We start from the raw sequence: 8498 nt of genomic DNA on the forward strand, positions 1-8498 counted from the left end.
ACTATGAGTGGTGTATAAGCATTAGACTGGCATTAGAGGCAAAAAATGAAGCTTGGATTTATCGACGAATCTTGTAAGATACCACTGGATGTAGATGGAGTAATACAATGGATGTTATGGTGAGAAATTGGATAATGAACACTATAGATCAAAACCTGAAAATTCATTTCTAGAATGTTATAACTGCTCAACAACTATGGAAATATATTCAAAGTACTATTGAATGAGGTATGAAAGCATTTTTTGTAGCTTCATGATTCCATGGCCTTAGACGTACCTCTAGCAGTTAGCTCACTTAACTTCTTTAGGATTTCAGCTTTTACCTTCTTTATGTTGCTCATTTCCTCAGCTTGATCGAGAACAACATCAGTTATTGAACCATTTTGTCCATCAATGGACCGGGGTACTTGACTCCCTTTTCTTATTTACATTCAAGCATTTACTTTTTCGTTGACCTCTTTAAACTCAGTATCACGCTCTTCTATTATCGCTTTCCCTTTGTTGATCTGGGCGATCCATGCCAATTGTCTATCGGTCTTAGCTTCTTCAACAGAATCATACCAATCTTCCGCCTTTACTCCTTCATCATTCTCAAAGTTTTGAATATTTGGGTTAGAGGAATTCATGTAGAAGTATGGGGATGGGGTTGTGGATCAATAGGAGGAACATCGCTTAACTTGTTCCATTATAAGTGTTATCTTGTGTTCTAGATCCCTCAAATCATCCTTGGTGGCCATAGATTCTGCTTGGATGCTAGTAAAGTGACCTGTCCTTCGACCTGGCGCGGGTTGCTACTCCGAGTCAGACATAGCTCTTGTGTAACATCCAGAATTTGGATCACGTACAGAGTAACAACCTGTGATTGGATCAAGTGAAGTTGCCATAGATTAAAGATCTGTGTTCAAAGGAATACAATGAGTTTGAAACCTTTAGCAAGATAAGACAAGCAATGCGTTGCTTGTATGCACATAATTCCTAACACGCAATAGACGCTCGATTTACCCATTCCCAATATATAACATGTAGAAAAAAGATGAGTAACATAAGAATGAGTTATTTTATTAAAATCCTAAGTGTTTTGGATAAAGTCACAAATACAAGACATAAAATGAAAACAAGCACCCCTCATCCTCTCATTACAAGCTTTGCTCTCAAGAATGATAAGGTTTAAGTAGATAGATGTATTCACGCGCTGTTTCGAGTGGGTAAGATCTTCTCATGCCTCGCTCATCTTTCTGGTGTTCCTCCAAACAAGTATCGCGTCTCTTTTCCATGCCTCGAGATCTTTTAATGCTATTACTAATTTCTTGGCTCTCATGGCCTCGAGTTCCCTTCGAATGCTTGAATTCTGTCTGCATTCCTCGATGTTGCTTTTTTTGACCATGCTTACGTCTAGAATCTGAGTAATAAAAACACAAAGAAATAAAACTAGTTAAATTAGATTCTTCTTTTAACTTTTCTAGGTTTCATCGATTTTCCTCCTTTAAAATTATTAGATTGAGCCTCAAAATTTCGAAATTGTACACATGTCTCATAACATTTTAAAACTTTGAATGGATAAACTGAGCGCCTAAATATATCTATATGCATACATGTATTTATCATATAGATAATAGTCAAGTAAAGGGCTTCGTGACGTGGCTTTCTTCCTCGACAAGACAAGACGAGGCAACGACTTGGCAAAATTTTCTTTTTGAATTTTTTATCTAAAGTTGACATGACTTAAGAGAAGAGCTTGTCTGCCAACAAGAAAAGTCCTTAGACCATCGATGCAAGTGGGGCTCCTCAATTAAGAAGTTTCCTATCACCGCTATTTCAAAATTCCTCACTTTTAAGAGTAGGGGATATTTAAAAATAAGAGAGGGTTAGTCTAAGGTTTTTCCTAGGTATTTCTCAACTCACAAAAATCACACAAAAACCTCCTTGGCTTGGGTTAAGGGTATCATTCACATTGACTACTCCTAGCACATAAAATATAGATGTGTGAGCTTCATCCAAAGGTGTATGCTCACACACCTCCATGTTGGAGCTCCAAGCCTCATACAAATATTCAAGTAATGTTATCATGAAATATGAATTAAAACGTAAGAAAACTTAAATACTTGGCCAAAATTACTTTTAGAACTAAACGTCGAATATACTTAGCAGAGTTGCTAAAAAATTGTGATCGATTTAAAAAAACATTTTTTGATCGACGAGTATTAAAATCTGGGATGCTCTTTAAAAGTTTATTTTAAAAATGTGAGGGGAATTCATTTTAAGGTTTGAAAATTTTAAGTTTATAAAACGAGGTTTTGTAAACAACTCCATAACTTACCATCCCGTCGAATTTGGAAGAGATTGAGAGTTTTTTTAATGGGAAGTATGTCATAGTTCTACTTTAACTTTTTCAATATTAATTAATCTCACGACTAGAGAGTTGCCACATAATTTTAATAATTAGTAAATTAAGAGAGTGAATTCGGCGTTTGGTTACGTGTGGGAAAATGTTTTTTAGACGCTATGTCCACAACTCCCCTAAGGTCTCTACTAATTAATTTTGGCATTTTTTTTAATTCTTTATGCTTTACGATATAATTTTCCATTTTAACATTCTAAAGGTTTGCATTAGATAAAAATAAAGAAGTAATAAACAAAAACAAAACTTAAAAAAAAAACAAGAAAAAATACCTAAGCAAATAATCCACACATAAAGTTATCATAAAAATCAAAACTAAGCAAATTATTGATCAAAATTCAATTGGCCTAAGTCTAGATTGATTTTTAAGAACATTATTGAAATAAATTATATAAAGGCCCTAAAATTTTTATTTTTTGGGTTTTATAAAATATTATAGTTCAAGAGAAAAATCCAAAGTTTAAGTTAGGGTTAGGTTCAATTTTAGTTAAGGGTTTAATTTTAAAATTTATTCTAACCTAGGATAAATCAAGGCACAAACTCTTAACTAAATAAATAAAAAAAGTCAAACAAACAACCCTAAGTCTAAAAAAAAGAAAAAAAAAGATGGGCTATGGCTAAGCCTCTACGGTCGAAGACTTAGCCCTCGATCAAAAATTGGATCCGGCTCGGTCAGATGCAGCCAACGTTGGTCGCCAGTTAGTAGCAGTAGTCATCGGTCACCAAGTGCAGTATGCGTCGGTCTTCAGTCAACAACAACAAGTAGCATCAGTCCTCGGTCGCTAGGTAATCGTCGATATTCAGTCAGCAACAATTAGTAGTAATCCTCGGTCGCCAGGTGCAACAAGCGTCAGTCTTTGGTCAGTAGAAGCAATCCTCGGTCGCCAAGCGCAACAAGCGCTAGTCTTCGGTCAGTAGTAGCAAATAACATCAATTCACGATCTCTAGGTGCAGCAAGCATCGGTCTTTGGTCAGTAGCAGCAAACAACATCATTCCTTGATCATTAAGTGCATCAAGCATATGTCTTTGGTCGCCATGTGCAGTCAGCATTGGTCCTTGGTCCGCAATAACTTACCCTTTCGATCCTAAACAGACAGTAGGTCCTTTTTGTGTGCACATTATAGCCCAAAGAGGCTACTAAAATAAAATAAATTAATTAAAATCCTAAATAATGGCTAAAGGAGCCAGGTGCTACAAAAGATTAACTCGGGGCTAAGTTTTCACGGTCACGTAAAGGGTCTTGGGTCTAGTTTGAGGGTCCTGAGCGTAAAAAAACCAGCACATGCATAGAGCCAGGCTAGTTTTCTCGGTCTTGTGTGCACAAAAACGTTCAGAAGCGCTAGAAACGTTAGGAAGGCGTCGACCTCTACGTGTAGAGAAGCTCCTCGGTCTGTTGGCACTCGTGTACACTCCAGGGTGCATATTTATTGGTCAAAAGCTCTTCCAATGCATCTTAGGGCTAGTTTCTCCGGTCCTAATCGTCACTAATCGGCAGAAATCCAGTAATTTTATTTTATTAGACCTGCTCTCAGTTATTTAACTAATTGGTGATCTAAATGGATCCCAAACTAAATAAAAATTTCTAACTATGTTATTAACACATTAATAAACAAATATATAAAGTAAAATCCTAGATACAGCATCATAAACACAAAAAACAAATCAAAACAGATTATTCTTCTTTTTTTATAGCTTTTAAGTTTATTTTTAAATGTCCAATTCAAGGGCCGATTTTGTTTTCCTTTGTGTTTTACTCAAAAAATTTAATATTTACATTATGTACAAAATGAAAATGAAAAATATTAACGCAAAACAGAAAATTATTATAAAATCATGCAAATGTTAATTTTATGTTATAGACAAATTAAACAAATAAAAACAAACAAAGGGATCAAGGTAATTTTGTGGAAAAATAAAAAGGGCAGCCTAGGGGCACTTGAGAGTGAAAAACTGTATTTTGCAAGTTGTTAAAAGGATATTTATAGGCAAAACCATGAAAACCAGGGCCCAAAGGCCCATTTAACTCCCTACACACGGTTTGCGAAGTATTAAGGCCAAGTATTAAGGGAATTTCTAGTCTGATGGGGTTGCCTAGTCTTAAAGGATTGCTTTTTTTAATTAAAAAAAACTAAGTTAATTCCCCTCATATCCTTGCTCACTCACGATTCGGAGGCACTTTGAAGATCCTTCAAGAGTCACCATCATGAAGATGAACGTTAGATTCACCTTTTCCTCTTTAGAATTGTATTTCATGGATCGGATCTTGGGCATGGGTGATTCCAAAGGTCGGCTCACCAGTCGGATCCGTCAATTGGATCCTTTCCTTGGCTTGACTTCCAGTTTTTTTTTGGGAAAACATCTTAGTGTCATTTCATTAAAAAAACTCAAAAGAGTGAAAAAAATACAAAAGTTTAAGATCAGATCTAGACAATTTCTAGATTTGACAATGAAACAATAATTGAATTACAGATAATAACAATAATCAATTAGAGCTTAAATCGTTTTTACTTTTATTCTACTTGTGACCTTCTCAAACGAAATATCCTATATTTGGCAGAGCTTTCTATTCTCTTCAATCCTTTCGATTCCTCTGTAGGATTGAATGAGTGCATTTCCATCTGAAGTTATATCTCTCCAAATATCTTCAGCGGTTCTATTTCTTCTACTATGAGTTCTTGAATTTCTTTCTTTCCAGATATTGTAGATTACTGCTCCAAAATAGCATTTCAACATACTTACATAGAAGGATCTTCCTTTTTCATTATTCTTCATCCACTCTTGGATTTCTTCCCATATTCCTGGAAAGTTGATGATGTTCATGTTTGCAGCATACATCTTCCAGATTTGTATTACAAAAGAGCATTCCCCAAATAAATGGTTTATGCTTTCCTCAACTCCCGAACATAGAACACAGTTGATATCAGGAATGTTTATGTATTTTCGAATTCTGTCTTTTGTTGTCAACTTTTTCCTATATACCAGCCAGAGAATAAATTGGTGATGAGGAATAATCTTTGGAGACCATACCACATTATGGCAATCTACCTCATGTCCTCTTGTTCTAACCATTTCTCATGCCTTTCTTGTAATAAACTTCTCATTGCTTTCTATTTTCCAGCATATTTCATCATTACTTTTATTGAGTTGCTTCTACCTCATTAAGTTTAGGATTCTATCACCTTCTAGAATACGCCTCAAAAGTGAATCACATTTACCTTCATAGACGTCTCTAAATGAGTACTCTAAATTTATAATAACGTTAGTTCCAGTTGACTTGCCTTTGATTTGAATTTTCTTGACCCCATTCACAAAACATGATTTGGATCTTGGATTGACCCTTGAAAAGTCACACATCTCCCTTCATCCTACAATTATTTTTGGTAAAATTATAAATTTAAAACAAATAAGCAATTTTATTTTAAATTATTCTTATTTATAATGAACAATTCTAATTACAATAAGATGCTAACTAACTAAGTCAAATTCAAAAACTAAATTGCAAAATCTAATCTAACAACTAATATAGTCGAGAGCTAATTTAATTAACAAGATTATACATAACGATTTTCTTTAAATTATAAAAAAATATTAATGTATAAATTTTGTATGAATTTTTTGTTTATTTATAAATATTTAAGGTAATTACTTAAATGAAATCTTGAATATTCAAAGTATAATAACTTCCCTAAGTGTTGTAACTTAAACGAATTACCACCTTAACTTACTAAGAATCCAAAATCAATTATTTCTAAAAACTCAATTGTAAAAAAAATTATCTCTAAAATAAATCGTGCAATAAGCCCGTGAATGAACTCGAGAAATTTTGTATAGGCTTAGATTTATTAAAAACATATACTATAAAATCAGGGGGGGAAATGAGTGTCTACAAAATATCTTGTATTTATATATAGGTTTTTTCTTTTTCTCTCTGAGCTAACGTCAAAAGTCCTTTTTTTTGTATAGAACCTTTATGTTTCAATCATTTGATATACTATGCTGTTTTATTAGACATTATTTTAATGTGGAACTTGATTCAAATAAATCTACATTTATTATGTTTGTCAAAAATCACAATCCAAACAATAATTTAAAGATTGAATAAAGTATTTTGAGGTACATATAGGGTTGTAGTAAATAAATTATTAGTTGTATGATCATAATTTAAAAAAAAATGATTTTAGAAAGGATTTACGTTAAGACCATATTTAGAAAGGGTTTTATTTGATTATTCTCTTTTATTAATTCCAAAATTCTTCTTTTTCAAATATTTGAGATTAATATATTATGGGAAAGAAAATGTGATGTCCATTACAAATATTGATGAATTCTGTTTTTTAGATTTGGTAGAGTTTACTGAATCATTGAGATATAGCAATCGGTCTCTCTTTAAGTTTTTGTATGATGGGGGTGATGGTGCTTTAAGTCCCTTCAACATTGATCAACATGTGTAGGTTATACAACTATTTAAGAGTTGTCTAGAGGTTACAATTCATCTTGACCATGTTAATGGGTCTACTTTGAACCAATATTCTTACAAATATTAAATTAAACGTTCAGCATCTTTAAAATGTTGGTGAAGAAGAGACTAATTTTGAAGATGAAGAAGACATTGGTTTTGATGAAACGGGGGAAGAAGATAGAATGTCTCAAGATTTCAAAGAAAATTTTGAATCTAATGTCGAAGAAAGGATTATTGATAAAGAGTGTGTAGCTTAATAAATTCCTGTAAAGGCACATTTTACTGCTGAAGAAGAGGGTGTTGATGAGAATCAACATAATGAAGAAGATCGATATGAAGAAGAAGAGATTCGTGAAGATGATGAAGAAAATGGAAATGATAGTGAAGCGACTAAACTTGACGAGTTATCACCGAATTCGAAAAATCGAATTTGAATTTCATTTTCGGTTTTCGAATCAAATTTTAAACCAATTCGAATTCAAATACGGTTTTCGGATTGGTTTTCGAGTTTATATTTCAACTCGAAAACCAAACCAAAAATCGAATTCATTTTTTTTTTATTATATAATTTATAACAAATAATATATTTATATAACATTTCCTATTTTTATTCTCTAAACATAATCCCTCTTTTTATTCTTTTAACCAAATTAACCTTCTATTCTCTCAACCTAATAAAATAATCTCTCATCTAAACTTAAATTTTCAGCCTAAACTTAATCCTCATTTTTATTCTTTTAACCAAATCAACTTATTTTTATTCTTTTTAACCTAATTTAATAATCTCTCATTCTCTCCAGCCACATCCCTCACTCATATCTTAACCTAATCAAATAAATCATCTACTTCAGCCGCCACATACATCTCTAATCTCTCATCTCTTTTCATCACAAATCAGAATCACTTTTTTTTTTATATAAGTCTAAGGTAATATTACAAATTATTCCTTCAACTTTACCAATATACTAGTTAACATCTATGTTTGTTTTGTTCATTTACTAAATATGTTATATTGTTATTTTGATGAGATTCTCATGTTGCTGAATATCTTATTTAATACAATTTTACTTTATTTTTCTCCAAATTTTAGTGAAATTATTTATAAAACAAGTGTTAAAACTATTAATAAATAAATATTTTTGACATCTGAGCTACTTTTGAAGAGTTAAACATGATGAATTGGAATAGAAATAAATGATCTTTAATTATTTAAGTAAATTGATTTATAAGCTTAAAATATCTACTATTTTTTATTTATTTTGTAAATAAATTTGTATTATCGTAGAATCTAAATCTGGTATGAAAATGAATTAAGTAAATATGAGTAATAAAGGAACAAAAATAGTTGGAAGTGAAAATGGAAAGTTCAATGGTTATTACATATTAGTTATATGATTATAGATATATTATTATAAAAATCTAACCATTTTAAATATTTTAGTTGTCGATAATATATTATTAGAATTCTTGATACATTTAGGAGTTCTTTAACTCCTAGAATTGTAGGAGCATTGATAGGTGGCCAAGATGAGGAGTTTGAAAATATTAAACATTGTAATTTTTTTATCTCTTATTTTATTATTAATAAGTTGTACATTATATTTTTTTCAATTTATTACAGAAGTGAAACAATCGATATT

Source organism: Impatiens glandulifera, chromosome 5, assembly GCF_907164915.1.
Source record: "Impatiens glandulifera chromosome 5, dImpGla2.1, whole genome shotgun sequence".
NCBI lineage: Eukaryota > Viridiplantae > Streptophyta > Magnoliopsida > Ericales > Balsaminaceae > Impatiens > Impatiens glandulifera.